The sequence below is a fragment of the Lycium barbarum genome, chromosome 8 (genome assembly GCF_019175385.1).
Source record: "Lycium barbarum isolate Lr01 chromosome 8, ASM1917538v2, whole genome shotgun sequence".
Taxonomy (NCBI): domain Eukaryota; kingdom Viridiplantae; phylum Streptophyta; class Magnoliopsida; order Solanales; family Solanaceae; genus Lycium; species Lycium barbarum.
The window spans coordinates 109191629-109205540 of record NC_083344.1 but is presented as its reverse complement, the minus strand read 5'-3'; the positions used below and the strand labels follow the sequence as shown (position 1 = coordinate 109205540).

At 35.6% G+C, this 13912-nt stretch overlaps 1 long non-coding RNA gene across 1 annotated transcript; it reads left to right on the top strand.

The window, feature by feature from the left end:
• Positions 1 to 3088: 3088 nt before the first annotated feature.
• LOC132606632 (uncharacterized) lies at positions 3089 to 11935 on the top strand. The gene is made up of 2 exons (XR_009570001.1): positions 3089 to 3963; positions 11503 to 11935. It is a non-coding gene; the product is annotated as an uncharacterized LOC132606632 (long non-coding RNA).
• Positions 11936 to 13912: the final 1977 nt, after the last annotated feature.

Here is a 13912-nt window from a genome sequence, read left to right as displayed (position 1 = left end):
TAAGACAACCTAGTTTGCAACCTTTCCTTTAACAACAGTACGAACTACGTTCCGACCTGATTCCCGTGGTGGGATGCGTAGGCAGCCCACATAGGGTTCGGTTGCATTTAGAACAAAAAATCAAAAGATTTTGCATGCATACGAACTACGTTCTGACCTGATTCTCATGGTGAGATACGTAGGCAGCCCATATAGAGTTCGGTTGCGCTATAACAGAAAATCCAAAAAAATCCTTACACAAAGAAAACCACACAGGGCCTGATTTCCCCGGAGGAATTCGTAGACTGTTAACATACAGATCCGTCACACCTAGATAAAATCCAACAAACCTTTTACATTTATATAGCAGAACTACGCCAACCAGATTCCCTCGGTGGGATACGTAGGCAATCCACATCGGGTTCGGTCCCTTTATTAGAAAACTTCAGACCATTCACCCTTACGAACTACATTCTGACCTGATTCCTCGGTGGATACGTAGGCAACCTATATAAGGTTCAGTCACACCGCAACATAAATTTAGTACACCCTTCAGAACCAAAACTGGGGCATATTTTTTTGAAAAAAAATATAGACAAAAGAACAGGGACATTGACAAGATTAAGGCTACCAGACCGGAAGTATTATAGATCGATTACTTTGGAAGTATCACAATCTGAAGTTGGCAGAAATATTTTACAACTTACATACATATATTTACACATATATCTTTCATTACATACATATATATCTTTCCTTAGATACATACATTTACATATATATATACATATATATATATATATATATATATATATATATATATATATATATATATATATATATATATTTCACAACTTATATACATATAGTCACATTTTCTTATACATATACCTACATACCTACCTTTCAAATCAAATACTTTCTTGCAATTGTTTCACTATTGTTCACCTACCGAGGCTTGAACGGAGATCACAAGATCCAAACAAACAAGACGAATGGAGAGCCAACCACGTCAAGCTTCGAGTCAACACGAATCAACTTCCCCCTCCCAAACTAAGAATTTTTCTTTGAGTGCAGGAACTTAAGACCGCGAGATCAACAGTCAAGTCTATCAATCATGGCAGAAAAGCATCATCTGGCTCAATATGGCCCCGCCTAAAAGCCAAACGGCTTTATTTCTAACTCTATCTTTATTTTTTTTTATCACAATAACTTTATGACTTTATATACCTGTTTTGTAGGTTGACGAAGTTGAAGGCGAATTAAATCAGGATCGCACATAATTAGTTCAGCCTGTCACGATACCATCAACATCATAAGCCAAACGGCCATTCTACCGCTTTGCTCCATACTTCATCAATTACGTTATCATATACTTTACCATCTTTAACCATTTTACTCCGAATTTTGCAGGAATTATCGTCGAGTCCCCGAAGACAACCGGAGACACATTATCAAATCTATGAAGACAACCGGAGATGTATCATCAAGTCCCCGAAAACAACCGGAGACGCATCATCAAATCTCTGAAGACAACCGGAGATAGATCATCAAGTCCCGAAGACAACCGGGCATCACTCGGCTATACTGCCCCATATGCATAAGCCAGACGGCTACACATCATCAACTCTAACGATTTACCTTGAACTTTACAGGAATATCATCAAGTCCCCGAAGACAACCGGAGACACAGCATCAAATCCCCGAAGACAACCGGAGACACATCATCAAGTCCCCGAAGACAACCGGAGACACAGCATCAAGTCCCCGAAGACAACCAGAGACACAGCATCAAGTCCCCGAAGACAACCGGAGGCACAGCATCAAGTCCCCGAAGACAACCGGAGACATAGCATCAAGTCCCCGAAGACAACCGGAGATGCATCATCAAGTCCCCGAAGACAACCGGAGACATATCATCAAGTCCCCGAAGACAACCGGAGATATCGCATGGCTACACGGCCTCACCTGCATAAGCCAAACGGCTATACACTTACTTTACTCCCTACTTAATTTCTTTATTTCATCATCTACTTTACCTACTTTAACGAATTTACCTTAAATTTCTCAGATATCATTTATCATCGAGTCCCGGAAGACAGTCGGAGGCCCTATCACTATCATCTTCAACTGCAACTAGAGAATTTATCACATCCTCGGCATACGCCTCACACATTCATTCAAGTCCCTGAAGACAACCAGAGACAACATTGGCCACACGGCTTCATCTTCATTCTCACACTCATATTTACTATCATTTATACTCTTCGTAATTTTACACTTTCAACTTTATTACTAATTTTGACATGAATTTCAGTTTTGGCAGAAAATACAACCTGCAGGGACGCAACACAACGTGGAACTTTATCTTACGCAGTGAACTGGGGCAAATATGCTGAAGAGGAATACCAAACTCACAAGCAAAGGTCACGAATCTACTCTCGAACTCGACTCCTCCTACATCCACAAACATGTGCTACGTAGGTTATCCAAAAATTTCTTTCATATTCATCGTTAAAACTTTACTAAATCTGCTCTTTTCACAATCTCATATTCCTTTCTACATCCCAGTGTCTCCATAACTCAACACTGGGGCATTTTTTGGAGAATTTACATCGTGTCTAGTAGAGTCCTACTTATGGGTGTGTTGTGCACCACATTTATAATTAGGAGGCTATAAGCATATGTTCCATTCTCGTCACCTGTCCACAACCCTTGCAAAGTTATAAATCCATAAATAGCATTCGCTCAACAGGTTCGACCATAATTCCTTCTACCCTCATAATATTTTTTCGCCAATTCTCTAAAACCATATTTCCTTACAAATCCGTATTTTGTCGGTCGGAACAAAATTGGCTATTACGTCAACTTCTTCGCCCAGGGATTCTTGCATCATCTCCGGTCGAAGAGGGGCATCTGTTGACACCCAATTTTGTCCCTCCTTTATTTCAATTTATTTACTCGGGCTTCTAAATTTATTGACGAGCTGAACACTTTATTTTCACTATTACTAATTTTCACTACTTTACTATCAATATCACGAGCATTACTTTATGACCAATTTTTAAATATTCGTCATCATTTTATTTTTTTCGGGTTTAGAATCGTTAAATTAATTACAAGACAACACTTTGTTAAATCCTTATTTTCTACATATTAATTATTAATTGTCTTTACATAGTATATATTGTACTAGTTATTAAATTAGAAACCCAAGAATAATTAAATAGAGGAGGAAGAATCAACAATTTTCATCTCATAAGCAATTGCTCGAAAGTATATAAATATTGGACTCATTTTGAAGCTCGTATTTTAAAACGACGTGTTATAATTTTTATTTTGTCAAAATATTATTTTACAAAGGACAAATTCCTGATAATGTTATTTACCCAAAAAAGAAAAAGAAAAAAAAAAAGAAGGAAAGTAAAGAGAGAGATAAGAGGAATTGGTGCGGTGAACTTGGAATAAGAAGGAATGAAAACGAAAGAGGAATAATTAAACATCTTTGCACTTCTTTTTCTTTTTCCTTCTTTTGCGCTCATCTCTCCCTTTCCCCTCTTCTTCTTTCTTCCGCCTCCTTCATCGTCTTCTTCGTTTTCTCTTCTTCTTCTTCTGCCTCCTTCATCATCCCTCCACTCACTTCTGTTCCCCACCACGTCTGTCTCTCCACTTCCCCTTGTCCCCCACGCTTATTCCTCGCTTCGTCTCTGTCATACACTCCTCCTTTTACTTTAATACAAATGAAACCTTATAAATAAAATGGGAGTTAATCCAGAAGGGGGGAGGATTTTTAGTTTTTGGGGAGGGAACTGAGCATCGTTTTAGAAAAAGAGGGATTTTTGTTGAGCAAGAAACCTAAGAAACTTGGACAAAAGATCTGGAATCTACAAATTTTCCTTAAAAAAACACAGTTACTTTAATCGGGTTCGTTCGAGTTCAAGTAGAGATCCGAGATTCATACCCCGTTCACTGCACCTACAAAAGGTCAGTAAACCTTTCCCTTTTCTTTAATTTTTAGTATTCTGCGTATTGAGTTTTAATTTATGATCATGTGTTAGTTAACAGCTGGGTTGGCAGTGATTTAGTTTAGTCGAACTTAGTATTAGTTAATATAGCGTATTCTCAATGATTGCGGCACTCGCGTATGTTAGTATAGCCAAAGATGTTTGCTGGTAATAGTAATGTTCAAGCATGTCTTATTTGTGTAAGTGTTGATTTTCTATTTGAGAGTATGGGAGATATACCCAAAATATACTAGATGTATACAGTTCCTGCATGCGTTTGAGCTATAAGAATTTGTACATTGGAGTATATATCGTGTATATCAGTTATATGGACTCTGAATTATTAGCTTGTGCGTCATAATGATATTAAGTTGGATCTGAACTTTAATTGTTTGCTTCATTGGATTGCTCGTTATTGGTTTCTATATTCTGAATATCATGGGTATCATTCGAGTTTTGTCTTGTTTATTAGGAATCTGAAATTAATTGAGCATGGTTGAGTTCCTTTACGAATTTAGATAGTCAATTTCCTACCAACTTTCAATTTGTGTGCAGAGTATGACATTTTGCCCAGTTCTGTTTTATTCATGTATTTTGTCGCTAAATGGGTTTGTGCCTGATCTGAAATGTCGTTAGTGTATTCGGTTTTGTGTTAATTGCTCTTCCTGTTCAGTTAGGTTTATATGTTAATTTCTAGTTCAGGCATGTTTATGCTCGTTCTAATTCCTGTTTAATTGTATCGATATGTCGGTTGTTAGTTTAGTTCAGGTTTGGTTTAAGTTCAGCATGCTTCCGCCGTTAGTAGATTATTGGTCCTCATTATGTTTTCTGAATGATATCAGTATAGACATGAGTTTTAAACATACATTATTGTCCTAGTGTGTATTCTAAGCAATTCGGATCATAGGAATTTGTTATAAATAATTAGTTAAGCTTCAGCTCTTGTCTGGCAGTTTAGAGAAGATACAATGACACATGGTTGCTTAGACTCAATCTAGGTAGCATGACATTTAATCTCTTAACCTTGCTGATCATTACTGTCAAATGGCTTTGTTATGTTTGCTTGATCTTGTCCCTTTGGTGATTGACTGTTGACTGAACCTGCATATGCTTGCCATTCATGAAATACCCTTAAAGAATAAATTACACTCGTCTATGCTTTTCACTCGGGATTAACTTACTTCAGAACCATCATGTGACTTAAGTTGTTCTCTTCCTTCATTGTGTTTTCTTAAGTCTTATTGGCCTTACCATTTATTTACTTGTATTTTATTTGCCTTGTATGACTAACATTTTATTTTGTCTCACTAGATTAAATGAACCATAGTAAAGTTAGTAGGACTTAGTTTAGTAATGGGTAGCTAGTTTCACAAATTACATTCACTTCCATTTTCTAAATTATTTATAGTATTTATAATATTTTGAGTAATTACTTTTCAAATAGTATGCCTACATATTTTGGTTAAGGGTATCATTTTTCATTCTTACCATCTTAGGAATCTTAGAACGTCACTAACACATAATATGAATTCGATTATATTTACAAACGTTTTCAAGATTTACCCAATTATACATATTTCATTTAAAATTAGCTAAGTAAAGAATGATAGAAATAGAAAGAACTCATGACTCTTTTCATCATATTTAAGAACATAAGTCTAGGCATTTCCATTCCACCATATTCATATGAATATCATTTTTACTTAAAAGATCACATTCGTCGCGTTTATCTCTTTAAAGACTATTATTCATAAGCAAATCATCTTACTCTTTTATAAATCTTATTTTGAACAACATTACCATTTCTATTTAAAGCCTCAACAATATCTTTAAATATCATTCAACATTTTCCTCTTTTATGCAAAATTATTATGTCTTCCACAAGTATCATTCTAAACAATACTATTTTACTTTCGTTTAAAATCTTAACAACGTTTATAAGTCGTATTTCAAAACAACATTAGAAATACCCCTTTTTTTTATATACAATTTTTTTTTTTTTTTTTTACAAGTTCTATTTTAAATAACATTCTTACATATCTATCTATAACTTTAGCCATACTTAAGAAACTGCTTTCCTTTTTCTATAATACTATATCTACAATTAGCCTAATTAAATTTAAGTCCGGTCGGTTAACCATTGTTAATGGGTCTTAAAGGGTGCCTAATACCTTCCCTTTAGACTAATTGAACCCTTACCTAGAATCTTAAGTTTCGCAGACCTTAAACAGAGTTAACTTTAAACATAACTTTAATAAACTTTAGGTGTCCTAATTCACCATAAATAATTAGGTGGCGACTCCTTAAAATAAATAAAAACAAGAATCTCCAATACATCATACTTCTAACTTAACTCTCCGGGGTTAAAAATGGGGTGTGACACCTGCCTTGTCCTATTCGCAAACCGTTTCACGACCTGCTTGAAAGCTAGTCTTACCATTGCGGTGACAGGTAGTCCCCGAGCAGATTTGAGGAGTCCATTGAAAGACTCCGAGCTGTTCGTTGTGAGCATGCCCCATCTCCTTCCTCCATCAGCATAAAACGTCCATTTTTTAACTTCTAATTTCATCAACCAAACATATGCCTCTTCACTCACTTCCCTTAGCAGCTCCATTTTCTTTGTTGATGCTGCATCGCAACCCCCCACATCAATTTGTTTACAGTGCCATTGTTTGCAAATTAGCCTTTAAGTGCCTTAAACAATATCGAGAATAAGCATGTGGAGGCTGTCACCCTTCCAGAGTACGCATATTGTGAAATATGCCTTTATGACGATTCGATAGAACCCTTACGACCCTTAATAACATGAGTTTTCAGATGAGTCAAGAACATCCCCTATGTCTCGTTGCTCTCGTTAGCGGCAATTGCGAAAGCAAGAGGGAATATTGACCCATTGGCATCCATACCTATTGCAATTAGGAACTTGATGTCATATCGGTCATATACATGCGTCCCATCTATCGATATCACATTCCGGCAGTGAGCAAAACCATCAATACTTGGTTTGAATGCCAAAAAGACGAAGTCGAAAATTCTGCCCTTTAAAAGCCGCCATTGTACAACACTGCTAGGATTATCATGTTGTAGAGCCGTTATATACCCCGGCAGCGCCCGAAAAGAGGATTCCCAAGTTCCAAAGATCATCTCAAAAGCACGTCTACGCTCGAGAAATCCCTTTCTCTTGCCTATGATTTTACCATATTTGGAGTGGACCATGCTAATACAAGTTTTGATGGGCATCCTGCATAAGATTAAACAAACAACATTTAGCAATGATATTTTAATTGCTATAAGATATATAATGTACTAGGTCAGATAAGTTGCCTTGGAGTTTCCTCAATGTCTTTAAGTAACACATGAGCAATCAGGTTTATATCTAAATTAAAATGATCTGCTCGACTTTTTCCCATATCACAAGTGTGCTTTGGGTGGAATTTTGTGATTTCCCACAGACCATTAGGCTTAATAATTCCCTGAAGCAACCATCGACAGCCTTGAGACTTTCGCTTACAAACCAGCCTCCATACCGATTTGTTTGAGCCATCAACCTTAAACTCCCTCACATCCTTTATACAATAAATTTTGACAGCCCGTTGCAACGCCTTTTTTTATGCGAACATCATTCCCTTTGCAAGGACGCATTCATCAGTCATGAGATTTTTTTGTTCAATCCACGTTTTTTTGCGACTTTGATCATCATCTCTTGTGAAGACAAATGCATCCTCACGACCTTGTAGACTATCAAGATATGGAATATAGTCAGAATGCCACTGCATTGGGCTGTCAGGAATTGGGTTTTGCGCCGTCGGAGGTGGTATGTGGTGGTGAGTTGGTTCGGGGGACTGAAATGCGCATCTTCTTCATCCCCTTCACTATCTTCATCATCGGTTACCTCTACATTATTAGCCGGTTCATTGTCATCACTCTCTAATGTATCCACATAACTTGGACAATCAGCGCCATCTAAGAAAGGCCTCCTCCCACACGATAAAAAGCATATGTTAAATTCCAAATTCAAATATATATATATTTCTAATTTTTTTATGGCTATATGAGGTTGTAACTTTATTTTGCCTTCTCCTAGTACTATTCCTAAGAAATTTATATAATTTCTACATAATTCCATCTTTTTCTTACTAATTATTATTCCATTTTCTACAAATAATCTAAATACTGTTTGTAGATGTCCTAAGTGTTCTTTAATATCTCTACTAAATACTAGTATATCGTCTACATATACTAATACAAACCTTTTGTATTCTCCAAATATACTATCCATTTTTCTTTGAAAAATTGGAGGAGCTGTCTTTAGTCCAAATGTCATTACTAACCATTTGAAATGTCCTTCAGGACTGGTAAATGCAGTCCATTCTATACTTTCTTCATGCATTCATACCTGCCAGTATCCTGATTTACAATCAAATTTACTAAATATTTTCTTTCCTTGTATTCGATTGATTAATTCCGTCTTATCTGGTAACTTATATCCATCTGTCCTAGTATTATCATTAAGTTTTTTATAATTTATTATCATTCTAGCTTTTTCTCTTACTATTTCACTATGATTTCTTACCATAAATGCTGCAGATCTATGTTTAGAAGTAGATCTCCTTATCACTCCTAAATCTAATAGTTCTTTCATTTGTACTTTAAAATCTTCTACATCTTGATTAAAATCTTCTACATCTTGATTAAAATCTTCAATTGAAGCTATTTTAATTACATATTTTGGATTTATTATATCTAATTTACATACAATCTTGTTATTTTTCCAATGTTTTAAAGGTTTTTCTCCTATAATTTCTATTTCATCTAGTATTTTTATTATATTACCTAGATCTTTTGATTTTTTATTATTCCTATTCTTTCTATTCCTGTTTTAAAATTATATATATATATATATATATATATATATATATATATATATATATATATATATATATATTATTTAACATCAAGGTGATGAACCTACACATATTGAGAATGAGCATGGTGTGGAGAATGATCAACTCCCACCAAACTGAGAGGACTGCCCAACATCCACAGTTGGTACCACTGGCGCGTTTTGGTAATAATCAGCTGCATCGAACTGAGAATTATTATAATAATCAGCTCCACTGAACTGAGAGTTTTGATAATAATGAGCTGCTCTACTAAATTGAGATGATTGCCCAATATTACTCGTATCAGGTCTATAAACCCTACAAAGATTTAAAAATGGTTATTTACCAATACATACAATAAACACGTGCTACTACACAAAATAATAATAGAAGAATGCATATTTACCAAGTTTGATTAAATTGTTGGGTTAGATTTTCAAGCGGCACCTGGCCACTCAAAATGTCCACGTAAGAACTAATATCTCCATAAGTGTTAACTTGACTGACTGTTCTTGAGGGACCTCTCGGGGTATCTTTTCAACATATATCTCAAGAACATTAATGGCGACTAAATGTTTATATTCTTCTGGCGCATTCAAATAATCCCTCAAAGAATCATCATCATTGATATAATGCATACCATAAAGCACTATACCATGGGAAACTGGTTGTGGATATCTGCCTGTTATAGAGATTTCATGCTCATCTGGACTAATGTTCATTTTTTCATGTATGTAAGTGACTAGTGATTCATAAGACATTTCAAGTGGACATTTAACATGAACTTTTGGTCTTTCATTGTAACGAACTGTACTATTGTCATCAAGGATAATATCATCCCAATGTAGTGAAACCCTAACTGGTGGAATATCTTGAGCCATTTTTTGTATGAAGTTTGATTTTTTTATTTTTTTTTGAATGACTTAAGAGAGGTTTTTTTGAATGACTTAAGAGACTTAAACTTATGAAATGGAAGAGTTTTTACCTCGTCCAACATTCTTCTTAAATAGATTTATATTAACCCCTCTTGCACATTGAAATGTTGTGCAATAGTCACTATTTTCGTCATTTCATGCATTGTATTGTCAAATCGATCCTTTATGTGTGATAAAAAAAGCTGAAATTGACATGCATGGCATGTAGTCAAATCAAGCATGGGGTATAAATACACTTGTATTTCGCATTGAAATGTTGCGCAATATGAATTAATGTCTAATAAAACGGTCAAATAATGTAGCATTGTATTGTCAAATCGGTCCTTTATGTTCATAAAAAAGCTGAAATTGGCATGCATGATGTGTTGTCAAATTGGTCCTTTATGTGTGATAAAGAAGCTGTAATTTTCAACCATGATGTGTTGTCAAATCATGTTATATTGTGCATTGAAATGTTGCGCAATATGAATTAAATTCAAATAAAACGGTCAAAAATGTGTGATGAAAAAGCTAATATTGACATGCATGGCGTGTAGTCAAATCAAGCATGGGTAATAAATACACTTGTATTGCGCATTGAAATGTTGCGCAATATGAATTAATGTCTAATAAAACGATCAAATAATGCAGCATTGTATTGTATAGCAAACTTTGAAGTTTCAAAACTTTGAGACATGTTTTTGGGAGTGCAAAAGTGTGTTGAAAGGGTGAAAATGGAGGAAATGAAAGAGAAGAGTATGCTGGAAATGGGAGGTTTCTGGTGGGTTTTTGTTACGCCTTTCACGCATAGATTCTGTGCATGAAGCCTAGTTTTTTTTTTTTTTTTTGAAGGATTAGTTTGGTTCCAAATGTTATTTTTTGGGTTAAAAAAGTTCCGGGCTCTGTGTTCACCTTTTTTCATATGTTCTCCTATTTATAGTAGACTTAGAGCAGGACGATACGGGGATCCACCCATGTGTGTATCCCTATCGGATTGATTAGGACATATAGAAATTAAATTAGAGAGTCAATGTTTGTTAGATGTCGCAACAAAGCAAAAGTACCGAAGGCGATATTTGGGACCAAGAAGGTAAGAGAACTATGTAAATAATAATAGGAAAGTCAAAAGACAAACTCATAGGATATTGGAAACATAGAAAATAATTTCGAAAAATCTTTTTGGAATAGTGTTGGATCGGTTGCAATAAGTACAGTAGAATAGATTAGAGCTCAATCAAAACTGACTAATTAGACTTATAAAAAAAAAAACGAAGTTCTAGAGTGGCTAATTGGGTTTTCTTTATGTGTCCAAAGGTTATTTTAGCCCTAAAAGAGACCAACTTGGCGTGAAGTATGATGTGGAATTACATCTGTTCACTTCATTTCATATAATACGGTTCTTACTGTACCTCAGAATTATTGGTTGTCCGTTAGTCTGTACTCTGTGGCAAACATGCGAGACTGGATGATGTTTAGTGTTCAGGCACTAGTGGAAGGTCCAACTTATTGGTTACACTTGTGCAAACTGTTTGCTAATTTTACCAGCGTTTTATTCTCTTTTTAAATGAGGAGATTTGCAGCATCAAATGTTCTAGCACAATTCATGCGGCGTTGCAGCATCATGTTCTTTCCTGTTTAATAGGCCATTTCTTTGCATTGCTTTTGTGAAAGTTATATGAAAAGAAACTTAACTGATTAGAGTCCAATTTGGTTAATTTACAGGATGAAGAAGCTTTCTTTAGGGATTATGCTATATCACACAATAAGCTCTCTGAGCTAGGTTTTACCCCTAGTTCATCTGGTTCCAAGGTGACAGTGAAGGACAGCACTATATTGGCGCAAAGTGCTGTAGGTATTGTTGTTGCTGCTGTGGTGGTGGTACTATGTTACTTATATGAAGGCCGAAAAAGGATGAAGTGAGCTTCGGTATCAGCGCTACAAATTGCTTTGTTACCTTGTACCAACTACATGAGTTAGTGTACCTCATTTTTGGTGTTCACTCTCCTTCCTGAAATTACAGCCTGAAGAGCCATCTAATTGGATTAAATAGAAAGATACATTAGTAAGCTGGTTGTCCCATTATTGTATAAACGTTCAAAATTGTTTGTTGGACTTTTTGGAGTTATCTGATTCCTTTCTGCTTTGGCTTTCCTCAGATACTTGACTTAATCCAGTTACATTTTGGTGTGAAAAAGGTAAGCCAGATATCAAGATGGCCTTTTTAACTTCAACCTCACAAGCAGATTGCATAATAAACTAACTGGGGATTTATGTGCCATTTATTTGTTTGTGCATCCCATGTGCAAATTATTGAGTTGCACCACTTGCTTATTTTACCTAACAGTGTCAGGGATTGTCGTAGTACTAGTTTTTCCTAAAATAGGGTGACTGGACTTTGAAATTTGTCGGTTTTTCGTGCTCTCTTTTGGTTGGGTCATTCCTCCCTTATCCCCTTTGCCAGGTAAAAGGTGCTTAGTATCACTTGTGTGTGTATCCAAATAGGGATGTCAGGTGAATCAGTTTCAGTATTATGCATAAATAGGGTGTCGAATGAACGAATCGATCCGAATTTGAGCGTGTCAAATAGACCAAGTTAACAAATTATGTGTTAGAATTGACACCTTTATCCAATTTGAATAACAGATGAGATAGTCTCATTTTTATGGTAGAAAAAGCAGAATCGCGTTTTCGTTCTCTATTAAACTAAAATGAGGAGATTTAAGGGTTTTTTTGGGCGCTTGGTGCTCTATTCAGGATCTAAATACATTTCTTGCTTTAGGTAAATACCAAATACAGCAAAAAATCGAAAGCGAAAGAGATGGAAGACCCTATATATATTTAAATGAGGTTGGTGGTTTTCTAGGTAAAAGAAAATTGACAGAAATAAATAAAATAAAATTCGAGGGAGCAACTATTGAAATTTTATCTGGGGGAGATTGGATTGGCAATCTATTGTTATTATACAACTCTCCTTTACATTAACTTAGGTGCATGGTTTAAGTTCTCAATCAAATACCTTTGTCTCCCATTCTTTACCCTCGGATTAATTCGCGGGTCACCACTTTTCTCTCCAAGAAATGATTTTTTTTTTTAATAAAAAAAAAAAACATTCATGCGTGAAGAGACAAGCCTTTGGATTTAGAAATGGCCAAAGTCATAGATGGACTCCTGAATTTGTCTTGATTTTTCATTTAGATCCCTCAACTGAAACGTTAACCATCTGAACCCCCGAACATAAGATAAACTGTGCCATTTGAACCCCTCGTGCCAGCTGGGCACACGCGTGAAGCTCACTGCTTTAAACAGAGCGTGAGAAACCAAATTTCTTCTTTTTTAAAATTTTTAATTTTTAAAAATTAATTTTAACAAAAACTCTATTTAAAAATCTATTTAAATAATTAAAAAAATTGAAAAACCCAACCCATCCTCTCTGATAGCCCACTCACCACCGCAGCTGCCTCCGCCGCTACTGCCGCAGCCGCCGCCGCTTTCTTTTTTTAAATTTTAATCATTAAAAATTAATTTTAACAAAAACTCTATTTTAAAATCTATTTAAATAATTAAAAAAATGAAAAACCCAACCCATCCTCTCCGATAGCCCACTTCACCACCGCCACTGCCGCCGCTGCTCCACTTCAAAATCTATTTAAACAAATCTCCGACGAAAAACGGCACCATTTTTTTAATTATTTAAATAGATTTTGAAGTGGCGGGGGCAACGGCGGCAGTGGCGGCGGTGAAGTGGGCTATCGAAGAGGATGGGTTGGGTTTTTCAATTTCTTTTAATTATTAAATAGATTTTAAAATAGAGTTTTTGTTAAAATTAATTTTTAATGATTAAAATTTAAAAAAAGAAAGCGGCGGCGGCGGAGGAGGCAGCGGCGGCAGTAGAGGCGGAGGCAGCTGCGGCGGCAAGGTGGGCTATCGGAGAGGATGGGTTGGGTTTTTCAAAAAAAATTTTAATTATTTACATAGATTTTAAAATAGAGTTTTTGTTAAAATTAATTTTTAATGATTAAAAATTTAAAAAAAAAAGAAAGCGGCGGAGGTAGCGACAGCAGTAGCGCCGGAGGCAGCTGCGGCGGTGAGTGGGCTATCAGAGAGGATGGGTTGGGTTTTTCAATTTTTTTTT